This window comes from Onychomys torridus, chromosome 1, assembly GCF_903995425.1.
Source record: "Onychomys torridus chromosome 1, mOncTor1.1, whole genome shotgun sequence".
Lineage (NCBI taxonomy): Eukaryota > Metazoa > Chordata > Mammalia > Rodentia > Cricetidae > Onychomys > Onychomys torridus.
Genome location: NC_050443.1, coordinates 117568464 through 117595619, shown reverse-complemented (window position 1 = coordinate 117595619; position 27156 = coordinate 117568464).

The following is a 27156-nucleotide window of genomic DNA, read 5'->3' as shown; positions in this document are numbered from 1 at the left end:
AGCTGGACAAGTTCAGGAGGTGATCACAGCCCTTGGGTGCCCAGAAACCTGGAGGGCATACTTGGAGGGGACTTCTGGATGATGACCTGCTTGGCCCATCTCCCAGGCAGCCAATATGATCCCCAGGATGGATTTGCTTGGAGCTACCCGCTATGTTGACTTATTCACACAGTGGCACAGAATCTGTATGCGTGCTGCGCACGGCTGCAAATCCCATTAGTCTGGGCGGTGAACAACAATGCACAGAAGACTGTTAAAAAATTAATTTCAGGCTTCCTTCCAGCTTGCTCTTAGTCTGCTAAAGCAGTTTTTACTTGAAGATGCGCTCCCCATTGAAAAAGCAAAACCATGAAAACCAAAAAGCTCAATTTACCTGTGTGACCAGAATGTTGAGCAGAGCTGCCTGAGAAGACAGCTAACCGAGGCGAGCAGGTGGAGGTGGGCAGCAAGCAGAATTGATGCCCATTTGGGCACCTGAGACTTATACACTTGGAACTGCTAAGCACAATCCTATCTGGGCACGGATAGTGAATTTAATTAGTGCACGCTAATCAGAAGTTTATGAGTAGAATCAATTAACTGGTCTGGCCAGCTTTGAAGCTGCTTTGTACAGGGCCAGAGTAGAGAAGGAGCCATAACCCTTTCAGCCCTTGACCGTCATGTGCAAGGGCCACACCACACTGAAGACTGGAGGTTGTCACCTGTTCCTGGACAGGGCAGAACAAAGGACTATAACCTTCCCAAATTGGAAGGGTCATGAGATGCTTCTAGGGTTGATCTGCCCTGGGGACCTGAAGGAGAGTTGCAAAACAGTGTGGCACCATCAATTTGAATTTTATTCCTTGACTAGAATAGATAAGACAGATGTTCTTCAGGGTCTGGGAAACCAAATCCACATAGTAACAATCCACGGGTCAATGTCTACCTCCAATTAAAAAGTCTTCCAGAAATGTCTAAAGGATTTTCTGAGGTCATAATGGGTGTTCTGTGTAGTTGGACTGGATGTAGATGAGCCCCGGGCTCCCAGCTTCACCTTGTACTTCACCACTGTTATTTATTTTCTTTCCCAGCAATTTTGAAGTCTAAAGATGCTTGTAGATTCAAGACTGGTCACTCAGCAAGCGAAGTGCATGGGAGACTAGGTTTTACTATGCCCCAAGTCACTGCTATGTTTTCAAAACCCAGGAGCAAGCAGGGGCTCTGAGACTAAAGATACCAAGCAAGGGATGCTGGGGCAGGGTGTGCTCCATCAGAACAGGATGCTGTGGCCTAGAGCATAAGGACTGGCATGCAGGAGATGGTCTCTCTAGAGACAGGCTCTCTGTGAACTGCTTAGGGAAAGCAGACAGTTCACATAGATATGTAGCACGAATCTTAAAAGGTCTTATTAATAAAAACAAACCTGGAGCCAGATATTGGGGTGAACCCTGAATGATCATAGAAGCAGAACAAGCCACAGCTACCTCACTTTGCCAGTTCCTCAGCTGATCCTGTTTCTTCAGACTGGAAGCCTCTGAGTCCTCATCCAAATGAATCTCAGCTGAACTGCTGCTAAAGCCTAAAGGCTTAACCAGGCTTTAGTTCCTGGTCCTCATGCCTTAAATACTTTTCTGCTTCTTGCCATCACTTCCTGGGATTAAAGGCATGTGTCACCATGCCTGGCTGTTTCCAGTGTGGCTCTGAACTCACAGAGATTCAGACAGATCTCTGCCTTTGGAATGCTAGGATTAAAGGTGTGTGTGCACCACCATTTTCTGGCCTCTATATCTAGTGGCTGTTCTGTTCTCTGACCCCAGATAAGTTTATTAGTTTTCACAACATATTGGGGAACACATAGGCATTTTTGGGTGCAGCCTAATATAATAGCACAGTGGTGTGAGAGCATTACTTAGGATCTCGAAGAAGCAGTCTGGCCTGCTTCCCCTGCTGTATATGGGCTCTAGGCTGCTCCTCCTTCTCATTCAGACCTTTGTGTGAGCTTTTATTTTTCTTTTGAATTACGTGTGTGCATGTATGTCTATGTGAGGATATGTACGCATGAGTGCAGTTGCCCCCTTGAAGGTGGAGTTACAGATGGCTGTGATCCACCCAACATGGGTGCTGGGAACCAAACTTCGAGCCTGTGGGAAAGTGCCCTTAATTGCTGAGCTGCTTTCCTGGCTTCCTGTATTAGTTTTCTTGACTCTGCTCCCTCTCTTCCAGCAACCACCTCTGCAGACTCATATCACAGTGTCTCATCATGAGACTTGCCAGTTGCACAGGTGGTAGACCAGTCTCTATTAGCTTCTGAGATTGTCTCATGAGTAAAGTTAGAATATCCCCAGGCAAGAAAATACCCTTTTCTCATTATGAAAGTCACTACTGAGAGACTTACTTCATCCACTACAAGTTTGCATTGGGATAAAAGGGGTTTGCTTTGGGATAACATTTGGATAACCCATTCCCTCAGCCTCAAAACTTCCAGTCACCCTTGCATCCAGACATTGGATTCCTTTTGATTGATTTTGGAGGCTCTGCTTTGCCCATGGCCCAGAGCAGTCAGCCAGGTAGGGCTATCTTGGCTTGGTGAGGGGCTACCTAGCTGTATGTAACCTGCAGTAGGTAGGTATGCCTTCTCTGGGAGAAACTGCAGAGGGAGACAGCAGAGGCTCCTGAGGACTGGCCTTGCTCACAGGCATTGTACTCGGGTACCCTGGGAGCCTCAGGGAAGCACAGGCCCGCTGAGGCCCAGAGACAGGAAATAGTCCTGCCTGACGCCTCCCTCTGAGGCAGTCCTATCCTGCGGAACCAGCTGTGTCTGTGAGTAAATGATGGGCTTGAGCTGCAAATTCCTGTTAGGTTCCTTAACTCAGGATTTCTGTGCCATTTGCCACCTCAACAAAGTCCTTAGGCAAACCTTGATACCACCTCACATCCCAGCCTCTGGGGTGGCAGATGAAGTCCAAATACTATCTCAAGGTGTTGTGCGTTGGGAACTTGGGGATGGAATGGCAGAGTGAAAGCCTCCAGGACAATGCTCCTTGCGACCAGCCAGAGCAGAGGGGATGCCAGTGTCATTAGTCAGCATACCCCTGCCTTAGGCACTTCCGTTTGAAGAGGAAGAAACAAGTTTTGGGGTGATCCTAACCCTCTGGTGCTGACCTCTATATGGATTCAGAATTAGCCTTTCACTGGGGGTAAGTCAGTTTATTGCAAAGAGTAATGCATTATTTTCATACCTGTCCTCAGTTACCTGACTTCTGGAGTCAAGAGGCCTAGGGACATAGGCCACAGCAGGTCTGTGAAGCCTCTGGTGTCTTGTTGTTGACCTCAGATCTCCTGGGTCTTTGTTAGAATGTTTGTCCCTAGTAAAGGAGCATGCACTGGATAGGGGTTCTAGCCAGAGAAGACTCAGACTGTGGCCACTACCCACAAACACAGAAGACTACCCCAGGGTCAAGATGACCGCAGGGACAAGCTGACCTCCATAGCAGGGACATCCACAGGTTTGTGGTGCTGCTGTTTCTTTGGCTAAGAGAGAGGAAGGCAATGCTCTTTCTGATTCTGGGGCCCTGGGTTTCCACATTTGCTACTCTCTACTCCAAGTACCAAACCAGTGGCCACTCTGGACAGGGGTTGGCAGACTATGGGTCTCTGTGTCCTTGAGCCCTTGGAGTGAGGCCTGGCCTTCAGATTGAGAAGACAGTTTTCCTAGTCCCAGAGGGGTCCAAATGGGGCAGCCATGATTAATCACCAGATGCAAATAGCTCATTTAAAAAATTAATCACACCAGGACGATCTGATTCATTATTCAGCACTCGAGTGGTGTGCACAGAATTTCTAACAACCTGTCAAGCTAGAGATAAATGACCCAGGACCACTGTCCGTCTGCATTCCATGTCCCTTCTCTCACATGTAGGCTGTTGAGGTTTCTTGTCTTGTTTCAGCAGGCTTTGTTGGACTCCAGGGAATCAAGGAGGCCAGATTCTCTCAACTTGGGTGGCTAGCCTGCCAGATGAGCCCTAAGAGGCCGTGTGTAGGCAGACCAAGAGGTACCTAGTTCTATCCTATCAAAATGGATGGATGCCCTGGGGAGGAGAAGGCTCAGCCAATAGAGTGTTTGCTTTGCATGCACAGGGACCCAGTTCAATACCAGCACCCTTTTAAAACAAAATAAAATGCAAAAATGGACATGACAGCTGGGATTTGTGATTCCACTGCTGGGAGGTGGAGGCAGCTCAGTAACCAGGAAGTTCTCCTCACTTGGCAATCTCCAGGCCAATGGGGAAACTGTCTCAAAACACTAGGTAAGCAGTACCTGACAGATGACACTTGAGGTTGTCCTCTGGTTGTCACACACATGTTTATATGTGCACATACATGTTCACCTGCATATTCATGTACACACACACACACACACACACACACACACACACACACACACCTCTCCCTTGTCCAGGCTGAGGGCTGCCTACCCTGTGTTTGGTAAGGGTTCCACAAAGAACCTCCTCCACAAAGAAAACTACCCTGCCCTTCCCCCCAGCCCCTCACTCCCCAATGGGAAGGGCTTCTTTTCTGAGGAAGAGGCATGGCACACCTGCCTTTTGCTTCACCTGTTCTTTTTTTCCCCCCTCAGAGTGATGTTTGTGCACATTCCAGCTGTGACTATAACTAGACCCTATGTGAGAGCTCTACAGGGATGGAGTCCTTGCTAGGCCGTTCTTCCTACTCCCTCTTCTTTCCAAAGAGTGGCTTCCTCAGCTGCCCCACCAAGAATATCACCATCCCCTTGCCTGTGACAGCACAGGTTGTTTGAAACCCCTACATCTGCCACCTTTGAGCTGTGGATGCAGGCCTGTCCTGTTCCTGCAGGAACTCAGATGGCTGCAGGAAAAGGAGAGGCGTTAATCAGTGAAACCAAGGACAAAGCCAAGGCTGTTTCCTGATGGCATGGAGGTTGCTCCTCGCCATGGTGTGCCATTTTGTTTCTCTACACTTTGCTGTATTACTACTCTAAGGTTAGAAATCACGCTTCAGGTAAGAGGAGTGCTGCAGACAGGTAAAACTTACGCTTCTGACAGATGTGGTGACACATGTTTCTTTTAATTTCAGCACTCAGGCAGAGGTAAGTGGTTCTCTGTGAGTTCAAGGCCAACCTGGCCTATATAGCAAGTTCCAGGCTAGCCAGAGCTACACAGTGAGACCCTGTTTTTGTTTTTTTAACACACACACACACACACAACACACATATATACACACGCACACACACGTGTGTGCATGCACATTGTGTGTGTGCACATGCAAATATTTACACACACACACACACATACACACACATACACACACACACACACACACACACACACACACACACACACTTCATCAAAAATCCCAGCTTGACCATGCTTTGAATCTGGCCCAGAAAGTAGCTGGTGCTGCAGGGGTTAGGGTCAGGGTCAGGGTTGGGTCAGGGTTAGGGTCAAGGCTAGGGGTTAGAGGTTATGGTTAGGGTTAGGGATAGTCAAGCCAAGTTTATGGGCAGCTCATTCCTGGGGGTGTGGAGGGAGATTATTTCACAGCTTTGAGTATCAGCAGATCTCAGGTCAGGTAGATGGGCAGAGCTGCATCTACTCACCACCCCACTGCAGAACGTCTGATCCAATTTTTGGAGGTAGGAAAGATTTTTCTCACTATGGGTCTCTCTGCTATGTTGTCTGCCAGGGGAGTAGGCCTGCCATTTGCCCCCTTCTGCAACTCTCTTGCATAATCAAACACCTGAAACACAGTGGGCACCCCAAGTCCACAGCTGAGCCATGAAGTACCCACCTGGGACATGCCTGCAGGAACTAGATTTAGAGATCTTTGCACACCTCCAAAGACCAAGCAATTGTCCAAGAAGTGAAAGACTTTCTGAAGAGATGATTAAAAGCCATCTGATCTCCAAATGGAATTTTAGATATTTATTTATCCAAGAGGTGTGTGTGTGTGTGCGTGTGTGCGTGTGTGCGTGTGTGTGTGTGTGTGTGTGTGTGTGTGTGTGTGCGTGAGAGAGAGAGAGAGAGAGAGAGAGAGAGAGAGAGAGAGAGAGAGAGAGAGAGAGAGTTGGGGGAAGTCAGTTCTTGCCTCACACCATGTAGATCCAGGATCAGGTCATCCTGGCTGCCAGCACCTTTACCTGCTGATCTATCTCACCGGCTCTCAAACGACTTTTGTTGAGCCAATCCTGCAGAAGAGACTCAATCTAAATGTTAATGTTTGCACTCGTGGTGTTTGCTGGACTGGAAACTGTGAGGCTCTGGGCTTGCAGCAGCAACCTCTTAAAGGTGAGAGGTGACCTTTGATTTTGGATTGGAAATGCAGACTCCATGGGAAGCAAAATACCCTCTCCCTGCAGCCTGGAGACGGCTTCTGGAAGCTGCTGTCATAAATCCATGGGACAGAGAGACCACAAGCCACAGAGCACGTGAGCTGTGGGCGTGTGGGCACAGGTGCATGTGGTTTGGCATTTTCTTCAAGCTTCATCTTGGCTGAAGCAGCATTTCTTCCCACAAGAGCCTGGGCAGAAATCTGAGCTTCCTGTTGCTTCTGTATCTTGCCTGACAATTCCCTGTGGAAAGTGCTTCATTTCAAATTTTGGAGCAGGCTGTTTTCCCTCTTGCCCCCATAGATGAGAAGCTGCTGCCCTCGAGTGGGCACCTGGGACATGGAGCAGGTGTGTGATGGGGCAGCTGACCATATCCAGCCACCTGCTACAGGGCTATGCCTGACTCTCCTTACAGGCTGTGGCTCTGGGCCAGCCTCCAGCTCTCCACAGGGCACACCTGTCTTGAGCCTGCACCCTACATCCTCCAGCCTCCAGCTGCAGCACAGAGGCGGGGGCTAGTTCAAGACCATGCGTGAACTGCACAGGGTCTGTGGCTCAGCCCTCAGACTGTACAAGGCTTATAGATGGGATCTGAATGTGGGGGGAGGGAAGAAGAGGGGACCCTTGAAGGCTGCTCCATGTGGCTGAGTAACAGTGACCACATTCTGCTTACACACACCTCACAGGTGTTTGTATTGGGGTCCTAGGAAAGCAGGTGTACCTTTCTTTCTGACCCATGAGGGTCCAGGACAGTGCCTTCATTGCCCTCTCTCTCCTCCAAGAGAGGCTGTAGAGTCACACTTGGCTCCTTCTTCCTCCACAACCTTCCTGTGAATAGAGAACTGAAGGCAATTGAGATAGGAAGGATGGCTAGGCTGGATCCAAGACAGAAGGCCCCAGGATGTCACTGAAATCTCCACTCTATACCACTGTCTTGGTCCTCCTCTGCTACACAAGGCTCTGGTCTTGGCCAATATGAACTTCAAGGATTCTGGACTGTTCTATTGAGCCAGTCATCTGACAGTTGAGCCTCAGTTGTCCCATGTCTTACCCTTGTGTTGTTCTACACTGGACCTAGCTAGTCCCTTAATTATTTTCCCATTTGGTCAGTCAACAACTTCAACATTCCCACTCATCACCTGCGTTCTTGCATGCATCCCAAGTTCTAGGTTGTAACCTCGCTGCTACTTATGAGGGCCTGGGCACAAGCTCTCCAGATCAGTTCCAGGGCCAGTCAATCAACTGATTACCAACATTAGTAGGCACTTCCACCTGGCAGGCTGGACTTGGGTGCTGGGAATGTCTCTTGCCACTGGGGTTTGTGTTACAATTTGGATGTAAACTATTACTCAGGAACTCGTGTGCTGAGGCCTGGTCTCAGGTCTGTTCAGAGGTGATTGTATCATAAAGGCTCTGACCATCATTGGATCAATCCATTGATGGGTTCAGAGCTGAAGAAAACATGGGAGGTGGACTGTGTAGGAGGTAGAGCTGGTTGAAGGGAGGGAGATTTGGGGGGACTATGCCCTTGGTGACTGTGTCTTTTATTTTCTCTGTTTCTTGCTCCCTACCCTTCCTCTGAGCAGCTTTGCTCCACTGTGCTCCCACCATGTTGGAACCGTACCTAGCAGGCCAAGAAAGAGCAGAGCTAGGTGATTATAGATAGAAATATGAGTCAAAATCAAGCTTCCTTCTTGCAGCTGTTTTCTTCAACTATCTTGTCACGCTGATGAAAAGCTGGAGGCTACCAGAGTACACAAAGAGGGCAGAACAGGTTCTTAGATAGACTCCTTAACTGGAGTCTAGTTCTGACCCCCGGGCAGGGGGTAGTAGTTGACTAGCTAATGGACCAGGGGAAATCCTGAAGGAACTGAATACCGTTTTCTAGGGTGTGTGTGGGAGGCACAGGCAGCCATATTCTGCTGCCTGGATCAGTTATAGCTACAATGGGGCTGGAAAGAAATGACATCAACTTGAGCCTGAGGCAGGACAGGTGTGTAGTCATGCTGGTTGAGGCCTCAGGGTCCCCACTGGCAGGAGACAGGGTGAGTCACCAGAGACATGGGGTCACCCAGGCCACCTATCCCACACAGGTGACTCAGAGAGGAAGTTGGTACATTTCTCTACCTAGCCCAGCTTCTAGAGTGCCCCCAGGGTACTTCTAGAGTACCCTGCTGGGTAGCCCCCAGCAGGAGGTTGCAATCTCAAGCAGGGTCCTTCTGGGACCTGCTGCCACAAAGAGGAGTGAGTCCTTTAGTCACAGTGAGCATGAGCTTGGGAGAAAGCCATCCTATTCCCCCATTGGGAATGGATGCCCTAGATGATGACAGAGAGACAAACAGATGAAGCCCAGAGGGAAGTTAGGGCTGGCAAGAGAACTCAGTAAGTTCTTGGCTCACTGGCCATTCAACCTAGCATATTTTGTGAGTTCCATGTCAGTGAGAGACCCAGTCTCAGAAGGGAGTGGGCAGCTCTTAAGGAATGACCCCACATTGTCGTCTGACCTCTACCTGCATGCACACTCAAGTCTCCAACCTCTACATGCATACACACTCAAATGCACACTCACACATGCACCTGCACTCACAAACACACATACGAAAGATTTAAATTCCAGGATAGAGAACTCCAGCCTGTGTACCTATGAACGGAATCTCCGCCCCTGTCCATCATCTTTCTTAACAAGCAGATTCCATGGGACAACATGGCATTGCCCTCTCACCCCAGATTGGGCCATCATCAGGGCAGTTTTACATGCAGGAAGAGTGATGTGTGGCACAGCATCTCGTTTGCCGACACAGCTTGGTCTCATTCAAGTGTCAATTATAAATGCCTCCTGGTTCTTCCAGCAATGCACAGTGGCATTTCCTCCTGCAGCCTTGCACTGAGCCAGCCCCCGGTAAAGCAGTTCTCTCCTTACCTCATTGCCATGAGATCAGTCCTCAAAATTGACTTGTCAGAGACCTGCCTCAAAAGCCTCTGGAGCGGCATCCTGGGCCAGGGCTGAGTGTGCCCGGAGATGGTCTCTGCAGGTTTGATGCATCTCCCTTAATACCAAAAGAACGAACAAGTGGCTTTTGATACGTGTTTCAAAAATAACATCAAGTAGACTTTGTGGGACGCTCCACAACTCAGAAGGTGTCCTTCCTTTGATGGCAGCACAGTGACAGGCACCCTTGGCTTTCACTGGAAAGTGTGGGGATTTTTTTTTTTTAAACAAACCTTTTCTTGTTAAAGAATCGGAGGAACATTTGCTGGCTCGGGCTTCAAGTGCCCCTGGAGCTCTGAGCGGGGGTGTTATGTTGAGCTTAGTGCTGGCTCAAACCATGTGCTTTTAAAATTTTATTTTTAACTGTAACATCCAAGCCTCAGTGGTTGGGGGCCAGGACCAGAAGCAAGGGTGGTCCAGAACAAGACAATGCTGCATTTAGTGAGGAAAGACCGCTCTGAGTCTACCTTCCCATGACTCCTCAGGTGTAGCTTTGCACCTACTAAGTGGGATGAGGCATATCCATCCACAGGGTCCTTTGTCACCCGATGATGAGTTTGACCAGCAGCCTTGATAGATGTTCCTGGTGTCTGCTATGGGATGAACATCCAGGCCACAGGTAGCTCCTAGGTCCCATAGAACACATGTTCTAAGGATGTCTCCAAGGTTCCATGGAAACCCCAACACATAGAACCTGATTCTGCCTCCTTCCAGAAGCCTCTCTTCACCACAGTTTTTGTGCTTGCAACAACCAACAGCTCAAATTCAGCCCGTGGCAAGTCCTCTAGCTATTTAATAGTCCCATGAGTCAGATGCAAGGGATTTCTATGTCTTTAATTGATGTAGCCCAAGGATCAAGCAGCTTCGGCCATCCAGGGAGGCAGCTCAGGCCACACAGTGGTCACAGACTGGTTCAACACCATCATGAAATCTTCATGGCAGAAGAAAATGGCTAATCTGGGCTTTTTAATATTTTATTTAGGAGGCTCAATTATTCACTAAGTCCTGAGCCTCCAGAGACCCTACATGGCCTGTGCAGTTGGGTGGTCCTGGGTGCATAGCCCTTGCTATTGGAGATGAGGCGTGTGTGTGCAAGAGACTCTAGCCTGGGGCAGGAAGCAGTCTGGGCGTCTGCCCCTGCCCAGAACCCATGGGTTCTAAGTCCCTGGAGGGAGAGAAAGGAGGACCCAGATAGTCCTTGGCATCTTTTGAACTGCCTGTTCTCTTTTCAGGCGCCTGCTCTTCATGGTTGGGTGGGATCAGTGAAATCAGGAGTTGATCCTAAAACGAAGCTTCAGGGTTTTACCTGCACCATCCATCCGGGTACTTGCATGCCTGTGGACCTTTCTGGGGCTCCTAGAAAGTGCTAGGAAGACTGCTGGCCTGCAGCCTCCACTGTAGGTGACCAGGTGTCCCTGGTTGATAATGTGATGGCTATTTTTTTGTTATCAACTTAACTATATCTGGAATTAACTAAAACCCCAAAATGGAGGGCACACTTATGACACTTATGAGGGATTTTTGCTTAATTTAAAGTAGGAAGATCTACTTCTAATCTGGATTTAGGAGTTAGGAAGACAGGCCCTTAGTCCAGATCTTTTGTTGGAAGTCTATGTAAAGACATGGAAGAAGGAAGCTTTTGCTCTTTGCCTGCTTGCTCTTGACTTGCTAGGGAATCTGTTCCTTCACTGGCATTAGAACCTACTTCTTCAGGATTCCAGCATCTACTGAAGACCAACTGAGACATTCAGCCTTCTGGACTTAGTGACTTCCTCAGTTCTTGGACTTCCTTTTCATAACCCACCATTGTTGGATTAGCTGTACTACAACCTGTAAGTATTCTAATAGATCCCCTTTATATACCTATATCTATCTATAGCTGTATATCTGTCTCTCTATATATCTATCTAATCTATATCTATATATCTCTAGCTATATATATGTATACATATATGTACATATATAGAGTCCTTCTATAAGATCTGTTACTCTAGAGAACCATGACTAACACACTGATCTCCTTTGTAGGAAATATAGGTTATCTCATTCTTAAACTATTCATTCCCCATGTCCTGTGCTGACAGCTTGCCCAGTACTCCTAGGCTCATGAGGCCTCCAGGCTCCTGACTTTTAGGAGATGTTTCCAATGGATGATGTAGGAAGTCCTGTCTATCTATGCAAGAGGAGAGAAAGGGGAGCCTGAGGAGATCTCACCTGGGCTGGCTCTCATATCTAGAAAATACCTGACAGGGTGGCCCTGTGATCTATGCTTGGCCTGAGCACTGGCCAACCAATAAAAGGAAACAGAAAACAACTGTAACTGACTTTTCAAACCACACATTGGAATGTAACTGAAAGACGCCTGGACCTGTTCGCCTCATTCACAAGCAGGGGTGAGTTGTCCCTGAACCTACTCTCTGCTGTTCCCAGAGGCCATAGCCTCAGAGTGTAGTGAGTGTCTGACAGAGCTGGGCCCTAGGAGCATCATCCAGATTGAGGGGCCAGAGGCAGGTGAGTGAAGACATGGAGGATGGGGAGATGTGGTTGTCACTGCTGCATCTTGCTGGGTTCCCTCTGGATATTGATCTTGGCCAGCTTTGTCATCTGATAGAGGGCATTGTCAAGCCCCACATTTGGCAGAAAAAATTGGTCACTGGGAGACAAAGGTGTGTGGGTCTCTGGCTGACTGGGTGAGCCAGCCACAGTGAGATTTCAGGGTGTGTGGTGGTTTGAAAGAAAATAACTTCCATGGGAGTGATACTATTAGGAGGTATGGCCTTGTTGGAGGAAGTGTGTCACCATGGGAATGGGCTTTGAGGTCTTCTATGCTTAAGCTACACTCAGTGTGGTATACAGTTCACTTCCTATTGCCTGCAGATCAAGATGTAGATCCTTTTCAGATACTTCTCCAGCACCATGTCTACCTGCATGCCACCATGTTCTGCCATGATGACAATGGACTAAACCTCTGAAACTGTAAGCCATCCTGAATTAAATGTTTTCCTTTATTAGAGTTGCTGTATTGGCTGGTTTTGTGTGTCAATTTGACATAAGCTAGAGTCATCAGAGGAAGGAGCCTCAGTTGAGAAAATTCCTCAATGAGATCCAGCTGTAAGGCATTTTTTAAAAATTTAGTGATCAGTGTGGGAGGGCTCAGCCCATGGTGGGTGATGCCATCCCTGGGCTGGTGGTCCTGAGTTCCATAAGAAGGTGAGCTGAACAAGCTGGGGGAAGCAAGCCAGTAAGCAGCACCCCTCCATGGCCTCTGCATCAGCCCCTGCCTCTGGGATCCTGCCCCATTTGAGTTCCTGTCCTGACTTCCTTCAGTGATGAACAGCAATGATGAGTGTAAGCCTAATAAACTCTCCCCTCCCAAACTTGCTTTTTGGTCATGGTGTTTCACCACAGCAATATAAACCCTAACTAAGACAGTTGCCATGATCATGGTGTCTCTTCATGGCAATAGAAACCCCAACTAAGACAGAAGTTGGTACCAGGGACTGGGGTATTGCTGTGATAGGCCTAACCATGATTCTATTTGGAGGAATTTGGACTTTGGGAGTTTGGGCTAGGAAAGCAGTGGAATGCTTTAAGCACTGCTTAATGGGCCATACTAGTAGGAACATGGAAGACAGTGGTACTGAGAGTGTTTTGAATTTTGGGGTCATTGTTCAAGAGGTTTCAGAGGAGATGAATGTTAGTATGTGGCCTACAGACCAGTCTTGTGATATTTTGCTAAAGATTGTGACTGCTTTTTGCTCTTTTCTGAAAAAAATCTACCTGAGGCTAAAATGAAGAGTTTTGGGTTAATTCTGTTGGCAGAGAAAAAAAATCTCAAAACAGCCTAGTATTGACTTTGTGGTATGGTTATTAGCATTCACTCTTAGGTAGATATATAATGAAAAGGAATAAGCTGAGAAAGGAAAAATACAAAATATACAATTTGAGGAGGAAAGAGGCAGCAGGAAGTAGAATGGAGCTAAGTCCTGTGTTCAAGGAGATAAACCGATTAAGAAATGGAATAAAGGGATTGAGGACCTCAGGGCCAGACCACACCCAGATAAGCTTCCATCTGAGAAAAGGAATTAAAGAAAAGCTTAGGTCCAGGCATATGGTACACGTCTTTAATCCCAGCACTCAGGAGACAGAGGCATGCAGATCTCTGAGTTTGAGGCCAGCCTGGGCTACAGAGTGAGATTCAAGACATCCAAGCGTAGGCAGTGAAGGAAACCATGGAAAATAAAAAGCTGGTGAAGACATAAATGAATGAGGGGACCATGTTCCAGCCCCAGTATGCAGCAGAACTTGGCAGCGTTGGCCATGTGATTCTGGAGTTAAGGATAGAAGGATGGGGCTCTAGAATCTTATTCTGCAACTAAGGGATAGCTGCTGAGGTCAGGCATGTGTCAGGGGTGTCTCAGGAGGCCTAGAGAGGCCATTGCATGAAGCTGTGAAGGTAAAGCCTGGACTGTCTTTGAATCCCCAGGATGTTGGAGATGACAGAGCCATAGCATACCTGCTGAGGAGATCTGCTAACAGGAGTGGAACCAGCCCAAGAGAAAGAAGTGTGTTACAGGCAACAAAGCTATAAGGAGCTGGAGAGCTGAAGAGTGCTTTGACATCAGACATGGAGATGCAGAGTTTGAAGTTTGCCCAGCTGGTTTTCAGTCTTGCTTTGGTCCAGTATTTTCTCACTCTACTCTATTGTGCCATTATATGTTGGAAGTATGTGATCTGTTTTTTGATTTTGATCTTATAGAGGATTATGGTTGAGAGATTGTATGAATCTCAGAAGAGACTTTGAACTTTAAAACATTGTTGAGACTGTGATAGACTATGGGGACTTTTAAAGCTGAACTAAATGTATTTTGTATTATGATATCATTACAAGCCTATGGGAGCCAGGTAGTGGAATGTAGTAGTTTGAATGTAACTGGCCCCCAGAAGCTCATTGGGAGTAGCATTATTAGGAGGTGTGACCTTGTTGGAGTAGGTATGGCTTTATTGGGGGATGTGTGTCATTGTGGAGGTGGGCTTTGAGGTCTCATGTATGTTCAAGCCACACTCAATCTCTCAGTTCACTTCCTGTTACCTGCATATCAAGATGTAAAACTCTCAGCACCTTCTCCAGCACCATGTATGCTAGCATGCTGACATGTCCCATCATGATGATAATGGACTAAACCTCTGAACTCTAAGTCACCATCTCAATTAAATGTTTTCCTTTATAAGAATTGCTGTGGTCATGGTGTCTCTTCACAGCAATAGAGATGCTAACTAAGAAGTTAAATAATGTAAGGTCACAGCCCAGCTACCTGCCTAGATACTGGGGAGAGACAGACCTCTCAGAAGCACCTGTGAACAGCAATAGCAGCCAGCCAGAGGGGCATATGGCCTTGTCTCAGCCTCTAGCACAAATGATGCCTGTAGTTATGGCAACCCAAATCAACTGTCCTCTTTCCCAAGGACCATAGAACTGGAAGCCTCACCTACACAGCTCTAGATTCCAGAAAAGCCCTGCCTGGGAGGAATTTCATTCATCTTTTTGTGGAGGGAAATATGTTTTGAATTAGAGGAGAGGAGGTCTTGCAGTTCAGTGGTCATTCTGCCTCTCAGCAATGGCCCAGCTTTGACTTGGAGCAGGAAGAGGCAAGGCTCAGCACAACTGAAGAGATGGTGCTCCCATGAGGCAAATGGAGCCTCAGCATCTCTAGGAACTTCTCATTTCTATTATTGTTCGGAGCTGTGTCCTTAGAGCTAGAAGAAGAGATGCTGTGATCTGGGCTGTGAGTCCACAAGCTCAACAGCTTAGAAATGAGTACTTTCTGGCCTCACCCTCTACCTCATGGCAGCCTGGACACCACTGCTTCATGAGGGTCCACTCATGCTCAGTGATTGGGTCAAGACTCTGGTATCTTGAGACTTGCTAAGTCAGCACCCCACAGCATGCACATACTGGAGCTCCAAGGGCCAGCCTGGCATCTCAAAACAGCACATGCTTTGAGATATGCCTGTTAGTCTCGGCTGTTGGAGGTGTTACTCTGGCTGACTCCTGTCCTCACTTGGCTTATGACTGGTTTCTGCTTTTGCTAGGAGGTGTGACATAGAACACTACCAGTGTTACTAATCAGTGTGGGTGAGGGTCTTTGAAAACCTTGACAGAGCCAAGTGAATGGTTTGCACCTGTAATCTTAGCTCTTGAGATTCAGAAGCAGGAGGATTACAGCAAGTGTGAGGCAAGTGTGGTGTATATAGCAAGCTCCAGGCCATCCAGGGATACATAGTGAGATGCTATCTCAAAAGGCTAAAATCCAAACCATTCTAATAGAACCAACCCAGAAGCTAACATTGCTGGTGATTTTGACAGCCAATGAAGTCTGCATCAGCCATCTGAGGAGTAACTTTTGCCATTTCCTCTGGAATTTGTGGGAATAAACAACATTTGAGAACATGCCTGAGTCAGGTAGGACTATGAGGGGACCAGCACTGATGCCACATACTTCTCTCTTCTCAGGCTTGGAGTCTGTATCTGGCCTTGAAGCAGAAGGGCTTCTGGGAAAGCCACCTATCTCCCTACCTTGCAAGCAGAGACAAAACTTTGCAAATTCGGTTCCATAATCCCCAGTGTTTCAGGGATGGCTAATCTTCTACAGTTCTTGATTAGCTAATCAATGCCACTGAGGTGAGGGATGGGGAGCCAGGACATGCCTTCTCATGCTAGACCTGCCATGGCTGATGTGTTGATAATTTGCCAAGTTATAGTGCAGATACTTTTAGCTGTCAGATAGCCAAGGTCACCCAAGTGACAGCTGGATTTCTAGATTTGTAGGCAGTGATTTAAAACTTCATTCTGCCATTGTCAGCTTGGAACAAACATCTAAGAACTCATCTACATGACTCACAGGCTCCCAACTCCTTGCCCACCATGCATCCAAGGGACTCCCAAGACATACACAGTAAGTTGGACTTGGTGCTTGAGTGGGTGAGCTTTGCTCTTGGCAACAGAGCAGAGATGAGGCTGAGAGTAAGTCTGTCTCAGGATGGAAGAGGCTTATTTCCCCCCTGTTACTGACCACAAAGCCAGCAGAGACCCATGAACTTTTTTTCTGTTTTGTTTTGTTTTTTTGAGACAGGGTTTCTCTGTGTAGCTTTGTGCCTTTCCTGGAACTCACTTGGTAGCCCAAGCTGGCCTCGAATTCACAGAGTTATGCCTGGCTCTGCTCCCGAGTGCTGGGAATAAAGGCGTGCACCACCACCACACGGCAAGACCTGTGAACTTTAAAGAGTGAAAAACATAAATGATAGAACTCTTCACTTGGTTCACGCAGGAGCTGAAAGAAACATTGCCCTGTGAGATCCAAGGGAGACCTCAGTCCAACCTCCAAAGCCAAGGGGACCTTGTATGTGATTTGGACACAGGGTGGACATAAATGTGGCCATCTCCCTTCTCTCTGTGTGCCTTGCAGAGCCACCACCGTGCACTGATCACCTCGTGTTGGACTGTGGTGTTCAGCACACTCCAAAGGATGCCATTGGATCAGCCTGGTGACTGACTCCAAAGATCCAATGAGGTTGTTCAGTTAGGTAGCCAAGCCTCATGGTAGGAGTCACTGAGAAGAATTAAATGAAGCCTTTTGGCTGACCAGAAACAGGAGACTAGAAGTGATATTGTCTTCTTCATGTGGCCAGGAAGTTCTGTGTGTGAGTATGTTCTAGAATTCACATGTCTTCTCAGTGAGAAATCACTCCACACACTTAAGAGAGCAACAAGAAGGGCTGTTCTTTAATAGTATGTGGCTGGTTCTGGCTGATGCACAAAAGAGATTCAATCTTGAACAGAAAAATATACCAGCTTTTATAGGCCTTGGACTTACTGGTTTCACAGAATCTATAGTCCTTACATCTCTTTGGTCTCGGCTCCAGGTCACACTTTGAACAATGTAAAGAGAGACAGGAGACTGCAAGTCTGGACACTTGGGCAGATGGGAGATTTACATAGCAAAGATATTGCCAGGATTATTTCTTAAGTACACCTGTGTTGTTCTTTTCCAGTAGTTGTTACCCAGGGCCATCTTGCCCACCTGGCAGAAATATGATTTCCTGATAATGGCTCAGGGGACTAATGGCAGACGAGGACTTAGTGGTGGTCGTGACCCTGCCTGCCCCCTTGAGCTGCCATTGGAGGCATGTTCTTAGATAAAGGGATGGGCCTAATGGCTGGTTGTAAGTCAGGGCTGTCTCTTCTCCTTATGGGTAGGGCCTAATTGGAGGCCAGTCTTGGTGAACAAATATTAGCAGAAACTTTCTCAGTACCCTAGACTTCAATTATGGCATGAATGTTCTTTCCTACCGTTTCTAACCAGCCTGGTCAGTGTACCACTAGCTTCCAGTTGTAATGGAGGTGGTGCTCCTTTAGCTAAATATACTTTGTATAACTTAGTGTTTCCTAAGCAAGATAATAGTAAATCCTCTCTCTAGAGCATCACTTTTGTTACCTCAAGTTTCTTCTGCATCAAGGACAGACCCTGGCCCTGGCTCCTGTGCTTTTCTGTGCTGATCAAAAGGACTCTGCTCTTAGAGGACGTGGGGCTCTGGGACAATACTCTTGATGCCAGCCTGGACCCTCCCAGCTGCGAACTGTAGACACTGTGTTGAGACAGCTGCATGGCTGTGACACCTTTGCCAAGGCCCTCCCTGTTTGCCAACCTGGACCCTCCCAGCTGTATCCCCACTGCCTGTGGTCTGAGGAACTGTAGACACTGCTGAGGCAGCTGTGTGGCTGTGATACCTTTTCCAGGACCTTGTCTGGTTGCCCCGGGGCTGTAAGCAGAGGCTGTTCTATCTTTTGTTGCTTCAATAGAGCTGGTGATATTTGTATAACACTGTGTGTCCCAGGCTGGGTTACCAGCCACCTCTCTGGTTCCACCAGCCAGTTCTCTGCTGTGGATATCACTCTGTGTAAATAAAATTCTGATTGGCCAGTGGCCAGGCAGGAAGTATAGGTGGGACAAGAGAAAAGAGAATTCTGGGATGTGAAAGGCTGGGGCAGAGATTCTACCAGCCATGGCCATGACAAGGAAGATGTAAGGTAATGGTAAGCCATGAGCCATGTGGCAAAGTATAGATTTATAGAAATGGGCTAAATATAAGAGTAAGAGCTAGACAATGGTAGGCCTGAGCTAATGGCCAAGCAGTTTAATTAATATAAATGTCTATGTGTTTATTTTACAAATGGGTTGTTGGACTAACAGGGCTTGGCGGGGGCTGGAGAGAAGGTCTCCAGCTACAGTTCTCTTTCTGCTGCCTTTCATATATTGGTAGCCATGTACAGAGGCACTCATGTATTGGAGCAGCCTCAGAAGGTACTAGAAAGGGTGTAGGGGTGAGGAGGGGGGTGCACTCATACCACATGGAAAGGAATATGTTTCACTCCAAACAATATTTGCCGTAACCTGAATATGGAAAGATGTGCTTTTCATGTGTTGAGCAGTCTCTTGTGCGGCCCTGACTACCATTGGATGTTCATCCAGCCACACAGAGGTCCAGCTTCATCCTTCCTCATGGAACGAAAAAGAAGCCAACAAGCTTTCATAGGTTTCATGATAGCAAAATGGCTCCCCCACCCCAAGGTGGGGAAGTTCTTTTTCTCTCTTAAAGATTGTTAAAAATCCCATAGAGAGAAACCAGAAATTAGATTCTCAAAGTGGCTGTGGATGTAGAAGGGTGCTCAGGGTTTGGGGTTCCTTTATCCCCACCTGGGAGCATAGTCACATGAGCCCTCTGTACAAGTGTTTGTTTACTGATGTGGTCCTGTGTCTTTTGGACTAGAAGATCTGGTGGATGCAGGCCATTAGCAGCACTCAGCCTATCAGGCACCTGTGAGGTTGGGCTGAGCGTGGGGAGTCTGGTGGATCACATGGCACACAGTGGTCAGGCCAATGGAGGAGGCAGTGATGGAGGAGGTCTGTGAAAGGAGGTAGCATATTGTGCAGCTATTGTGGAGCCTCATCTTCTGGACACTACCTGGCTATTTCTATTTTGGAATCATAGCAGCTGTGGTTACTCTCAGATGTCCCTAACAAAATTGAACTCACTAACGCCCCCTTGTGGAAGGGAAGGGAAGCTCATGAAGCGCCACCTGTCCCCAAAGATACATCAACGGTTAACAATCACTAGGGGTTGAGCAAGAGCAACTCTCCTTCAAACTGTAGCTGCCCATAAGCGTCCCGTGCCCCTGTAAATGGCCCTTCACACACTGCTGTAAGTAATCCCAATTAAGCAAATAGGTTTGCCGAACTAAACCCACACGGGAATAATTCCTTTGGCCTGTCCCTGGTGTCCTATATGGTGAATGATGGATGTTCACGTCTCACCAGAAGTAGCAGAGTAGGGACAAATGGACATAGTCACTGTCTGAGGCTCTGGAAGCTGCCTGGCATTTCACACAATAGTGAGACCCCCGTGACTGGTCTTCTCAGGTGAGATCACGCACGATGTTCCAAGGAAGAGAGCCCCCACCCCTTGTCCATGATGCTTCTGGGTGAGCACAGAGACCGAAGCAGGAACCTTTCTATTTTCTTTCTCCAGAAGAAAACAACGTTCCCCGATGGCTGTTTTCTAGGGACTATGGTGACTGGAGGGAAGCATCCTCCAATGGTCACTTGTCTGTGACTAGAGCCTCTAGAAGCCTCTGCGGGGTGAAGGGAGAGCCTCACGGATGCTGGGTGCAGGGGCTCAGCCGGGGGCAAGTCACTCAGCAGGAGCTGCGGTCTATTCTTAGCTTGCTTCCTGTTATCTTGATGGAGTGCTTTGATTGCAAATAATCCCGTACAAAGGAGAGCCATCATCAGTGCATACTTTGGGACCCTCTTCATTGATTAGATAATTACAGAAGCTCAGCCAGTGAGAAGCAAGGGTGACTGACTAGCTCAGTGGAACGCGCCTGGGCTAAGGCCTGGCTGGGCTCTCTTTTAGATGCGGCTCTGTGACATCCAAGCACTGGGCAAAGGGTGCTCTCGCTCAGCCATCCTATTACATTCCCTCTTGCCTAACTCTCCTGCAGTCCCAGACTTGGCCGTTGGACACTGCCCAGAACTCCAGACTCTCTTGGGAATCTGGAGCTGTACACAGTGTTGCTGCAATTGAATTAAAAGAAAAAATTAATCTCCCTAGTTTGTTGACCCAGCAAAATGTGCCTGTCTGGCCACATGTGTTACCCTCCCTTAGATTGAGTGTGGAGTCTGAGCCTCTAACTTGCCATGGCTTCAGTACGGATGATTCAGATCCTGCACAGGCTCAGGATTTCTGCTCTGCTTGTTCGTGTGGCATCTGGACAGCTCTGAGCCAGGGATGCGGCTTGTTTGTCTTGATAGTAGTGGCTGATTGTCATGAGGTCAATGTCACACTTCACAGGCAAGGTCTGATGGGAGATAACACACTGTCCACAGCCCTGTAACCAGGCACAGTGTCCCTCCTACACCTGGCCTCTGGTTGGGTTCTGGTGACTATGTGCCATTCTTTAGGCTTCACGTGAACTTCGTGGGAACCTTCCATTAGCCAGATGCACAGAGGGAATGGGACTAGGGTCAGAGGTGATCAGCTCACCTATGTGCTTGTAGTTTAGCTGGAACGTTCTAGACCGAATGAGAGAATGAAGTCCACACACTTGAGCAGGCCATGTACAGGAGAGAGATAGCGTTCTTCCACTTACATTTTGCCCACTCTAGAGTTGGAGGTGTATCATAGACCTGACCTAACCTAACCTAACCTAACCTAACCTAACCTAACCTAACCTGCTTGTCCCCAGGTAGGACTGCAGAGACAGTTCACAGGCTCCATTCCTGTGTTGCAGGGTCTCTTGAAGCAGACAGAGATCCTGTGTCCTAGATAGGGGTGATGGTCAGGAGCAGGAAGAACTGTCTGGCCCTATTCAGGGAGTAAGTGAAGCCTGCTTCCTTGCCAGTTCCCATAGAAGGCTCCATGTGGCCACATCTGAATCCAGACACTTAAATCCATCGGAAAGCAGAGAAGGTAAATGACCCAGTTGCTAAAAGCAGGGCCCATGGAAATCAAGAGCAGAACGGGAAACACAAGGTAGAACACCTGCCTCCTTGGAGAACTTGGGTGATCAGAGCTGGATGTGGGGCTTCAAAGGCCATGAGGCCTGGGGCGCTAGAAATCGAGACAAGGAGGCTTCACACTTCCGTGGGGAGGAAGAATACCCGTAGAGGAGGGCCTGGGCAGCCAGTGGCTCAGCAGTGACCTGACTGCCTGAAGAAGAGCGAGGAAGTGTATCAGACAGAAGCACAAAAGAGGCTCTGACCAGCTTGTAGGGCGTTTAGGCGGGGACGGTCCGAAGTGGCCAGTGCTTGGGGTCTGGAAAGGTGGTGGAGAGCTAAGGACTTGTAGCACACAGGTTCCCTCGGGGACATCGTGGCTCTGCTCAAAGCTTTAGCAGCAATTTGGGGAAATTAGTTCATTCTATGAGGGTCTACAAAGAGATCCCGGGGTGAGGCTCAGGGTGCACACCCTGTGAGTAGCCGGGAGAGGATATCCAGCGGCTTGAGCCCTTGGAGGTCTTGACCCTCTTAAGATCCTGGGGTTCCCGTGCTGCAGCAGGCAGGGATGGAAAAGCTGCAGAGGAAAGAGTGATGTCCTGCCAGCCTGGGGAGTCTCCCAGGACCCTGTGGAGGGCCTATTCACAGCTATATGTGGTGTTCAGGGCCAGAAACAGACAATAGTGAACATAACCTGTGGAAGACCATGACCAGGGCCAAGGGCAGGAAGGAACTAGCCAAGAACAACCCTGTGTAAGCCACTCTGTGGCTTCTGGAGCCAAGAGCTCTGAGGACTCCTGACATCCATCTCTAGAAAGTCTTCCAGATACAAAGGGAGTTCAAGTGAACCCAGGCTCGAGTGAGCTTTTCCCCATGAGGCTATCAGTCTATCACTAGACAGATGTCTTTTATAGGGCTTCTTGTGGCAACACCAAGAGAGAACATCTCCTGCCAGCTCAGTAAGTGATTCCCAGCAGCCTGGTTGTATAGCCAGAGGAGGGGTGTTTGGACCAATCACAGTGCACCTTTGAACGCAAATGAAGGTTTGTGTTTGTACCAATCAGCACACCCCACGTGTAAATAGACGTTTGTGTGTGTACTAATCACAGCCTTGGCTCTTCAGCACCAGTCACAGCAGTCCTTGACTAGGCCTCTCCCCCATCCCCAACTTCTGACTCAGGTAGAGTGGTTACAGGGTCACCTAGAATTCACCAGGTTTGTGAGTGTTAGGCCCAGATCACAGAGACCCCCAAAAGACCACCACGGAGACCCAATTATGTATGTAAAAGCAAAGAGCCTTTATTTTCAAGCTCTGGGGCTTGGTCTCTCTGTCTGTCCAACGCAGTGGTGAGAAGAGAGAGCCCTGAGCCCAGGTGGGGTAGAGTTTTTATCATAGCAGAGGTTGGGGTAAGGAGATTTACAGGGTTCAGGACCCTGATTAGCTGACAATTGTCTAGGGGTGTCTGTAAAACAAAATAGGTGTGTGCTAAACTCAGGGACATCAGGCCACCTTATCTAATGGTTAGAATATCAGGTACTTTTCCTTAGATGTAGGCCCTCCCTGGGTGGGGTCAGCTTTTGGCTTTTCCTGGGTCTAGGTGTCGCCTGCCAGTAAGCCTGTCATAGAAGCTGTGTCTGGGCCTCTAAGCCTGTCATGGCAACTGTGTGGTCAAGCTGTTTTGAGGCCCCCTCCACAATGAGCACAAAAAGTCTGGCATAAACTGTTAGAAATAGCTTTGGCTGAGGCTGTCCCCTCAGGAGTTGGGGGCAATCTGCTGGGATTGTGAATTTTCTCAAGGCCCCATAGACTGTTCATTACAGCAGTCCTTGTGTGAGGGTAATCCTGCTCACTGTTAGATCAGCAGTCCTTGGGCTCAAGGCAGCTAGGGCAGTGAGGGAGCATACACCAGATGCTAATTAGGGATTCAAATTATCCCAATCCCCTGTAGTCTTTATTTGTAGAAAAATGAACACTGGGGAGTTGCTTATAGTAAGAGCTGAGTGCCTAACACCTGTCCAGTACCTTAGGGAGAGGTGCTCCTCTGTCTCTGTGGGACCCCAGGCCAGTTACCTCCCTCTCCTTCTAAGTTTGATTATGCAGAAATATATTCCAAGGAGGAATGTGGCAGCTGCTTCAAATGTCTCCTGCACCCTCTACCACAGAAATATAACAGCTGTCAGGTAAGAACCTCAGTGCCCAGTTATGATGTAATTCAGATGAAAACCTTTGGGACATATGTACATCCCTAGTATTATACCCAAATTATCTAGATTTAATGGGACTCATTCATTTCCTTGGCCACACCTCCAAGTGTGTGGCCACTCCTTGAGTGGCATCTTTTCCAGGCCCTTAGCCGCACTGAGAGCTCAGGGAACAGGTTCTGGAGTCTGGGTCATTCTTTCACTTTCTTTATTGAAAACACCTGTAACTGTAGAAATTCATACTCCAACTTAACAAGCGACTTCCAGGGACACAGCCTCCCACCTTTCAAAGAACTAGGAGGTCTGAGCTGTGGCCTTCATGGTGGACACTTAGGCCTGCCTGTAACCCACCTCCTGTTTTGCTTGTATTTTAAAAGAAAGCACAAGACAGACATTGGTAAAGGAAGATGGATTTCTTTCCAGGTCGTCCAAACTAGGGAGATATTAAGATCAATCCACATGAGTCTATTTAATGGGTAATAGGAATTTATTAAGATATAAGTTGAGGAAATACACTCATGAATACAGAATGGAGTAGACAGCTGAAGTCGTCCTCTGATCTGACTGGGAGCGAATCCACCTCACAGGCAAGATTTTAAGAGGTCATGTACAACAGCAGGAAGTACCACCTCCTTTGGCCCTATAGCCCAAGGTCATGGACAGAGCAAATACCACTACATTTCCCCTTTTTGTCTGCATAAGAAGGTTCTAAACTTAATGAAAACTATATGCAGTCAAAATGATTATCAAATATTGTCTATTGTACCCGTGTTTCAAAACCCCCAGGGACCACCAAGGAGCCGGTTTCTGTTACAAACACACAAAGGTCTCTTTATTGTCAGGTTTGAACCTGGGCTGCCAACCTATGCTCTGACTCAGCAGAAGGGGCGGAATGAAGTGGCCCAGGTCTCAGGGGTTGTGGAGTTTTAAACAAAAAAACCATAAGCATAGAATTACATGCCTTGGCAGTTTTTGGAATTGGGTAGAAGAGATATAGGACAAGGTGATTTTTTGAAACTATTGGTCTAGACTTTCGGCACAAAATCATATTTGAAACTATTGGGTTAGACTTTAGGCGGGGAGCCACAACCTGCTGACAGGAGTATCTGGATATCTTCAAGGGCCATAAATTGCAGACAGAATGTCTGCAGGAGCATGTGGATCTTATTAAACTTTACTGTCCTGTATCTGTTTGAGTTGTCATGGCACATTCCTGTGATTCTTCCTGGAACTGGGTACAGCAGGTGGTCTAAAATGGTGATCCCTTCCCTAAGATGGAGCCTATAAAGTCAAGTCAAGGTCTTTACATTGTCCAGGAAAAACAAGGGGTAATAACATAAACAGAAATGGAACTACAACTAACAAGACTAACATCAAACATAAAAGACATGCTAGGTGTCAAGAAATGTCCAGAATATAGGGAAATGGCCGTTTACTGAGATCACTCCAATAACTGTCCTATCATGAAGATTCTAACTCTAGTACTAATATGTTCTAGCTAAGATATGAGAAGATTGTAACTGTAACTATCTAGTCTTCAACTCCATCAAAAACCCGAGAAGGAAAATAATAATACTGGAGAAAACAGAAAATGCAAGCAAGCAATTTCTGAAATTCTTTGCAAGAACAGAGACAGCTGGCAGCCTGGACAGTCATCTAAAGTTTCTCAGCACTGTTGGGGCATCCAATTTGGCTACAGGCCTGGAATATCTGACAGACCATTTTCAGAAGCAGGAACTTTGAAAGACCATCTTACCCTGTCTTGGCAGACTTCAGTAGTCACTTTTCCTTGTGTCCTGCTCATCCAGAAAGGACAGCACTCATACTGTCAGCAGTCAAGGCAAAGGCAGTTCTTTGCTCAGCAGGCCATTTTGAGCCAAGAAGAAAACAACTTCCAAACAGAAATGTCTAGAAGTCCAACATTCTCTCAGGATCAGATTAGTGCTTCCAGGAGCAATTGTGTTTCATGTCAACAGAATTCGAAGTTGTCAAAACATTTAAATGCCATATTCTCTAGGTCTATGAAGTGTTTACCTATCCATCTGACATATGTTTCTGTAAATCTGGAGAACCTAATTAACATAACTATAGAAATGACAAGCATGGATGACTATAGTTCTGTAAGTCTTATCTGGCTAAATAACCCAAGGACTAAGGCTTCACATTAACAAGATAAACAGTCTGTAAGCAGATGTACCATATAAAGACAATGACCTCAAAATCGTGGTGATACACAAAGTATCTTAAATAGAGGTAGAAATGTAGAGTGCAATATGAGAATAATATTCTTAATATGTATCAATTTATAAAATATCCTAAATAGAGGTAGAACATACATACAGAATGGCTAATATAATTTTACATTGTACCAGTAGGTCCTTCCTTTATGTGGATACATTTGTATCAATATGCAAAATATTTCAAACAGGAGTAGGAATAGTTTTACAATACCACAAATATAGCTTTGTATTTGTATCAATATATAATTTGTATCTTAAAGAGGAATATAAGAATAGTTTACACTTGTATCAATATACAAGAACCTATATGGGTGCAAATTACCCAAGACTAATAGTTTGCTAAATCAGTTTACTAGTAAATAAAATAATCTACCTTAATTTACTATACCTATCCATTCCCCTTTTTCTTTTCTAAAGAATACTGAGTAAATTCTATTGTTCTACCACCAACCCTATAACCATCCATCCATAACCCTGAGAAAAAAAATGAAATCTTTGGGAGAGGGGGCATCATTTTCTTAGAATTGCTTCCTTCTATTTAGGGGGTGACTGTATCTCTGTGGAGTCCTGTAAGAAAGCTTAAATAGTTAGGTCTCAATAAGGCTAGCCTTAGAGTCTATAGCCAGTCTCAGAGTAATGGATAAGATTGTCTGAGATTCTGGCTAGAAATATATGTAGTATAATGGACCATCTCATCTTAGAACTGTCCTGAAGAGTTTTCAGTCCAAAGCTGATCATTGAGTAATGTTCTTAGGTACAATGGCATCTTTCTAGATCAAGTGGAGTTGTTGTTGTGGGGGCCCCATGTTCTTTCTGGAGACTTCAGAAATTGCTATTGGAAAGACTTATTTTTCACTGTGGAAAACTTGAACATTATTAATATCAAAATGGAAAGTTTGGATTTACACTGTATCGAGAAGGAATTCCCAAAAAGCAAGGACAAACATGGAAAAAAAATAGAATCTTGACAACAATGGTCTCTAGATTACTGATTTTCTTCTGTCTCACACCAGTTGGCTCTTCCAATATGAGACAGAATCTCCTAATTTTTCTTTTAGCAATATGCTTGGGTTTAGAAAAGGAGAAAGGCACATTCCAACTCCAAAGCCAGCTTAATTTATAATTGAATCGGGACCACAACTATTCTAGAGGTAAAGAGAAATTGATGTTGGCAGTGTGATATTACTCTGTAGAGTATATTGGTACCAATAGGTCCTTCCTTTATGTGGTAGATGTCTAAGTGTCCAAGGCCTTATGATTTCTGGAAGATGGATATTTCCATTATCTTCTAAAGACAAAAAACAGAACCCTGCCCCAATCCTTGTT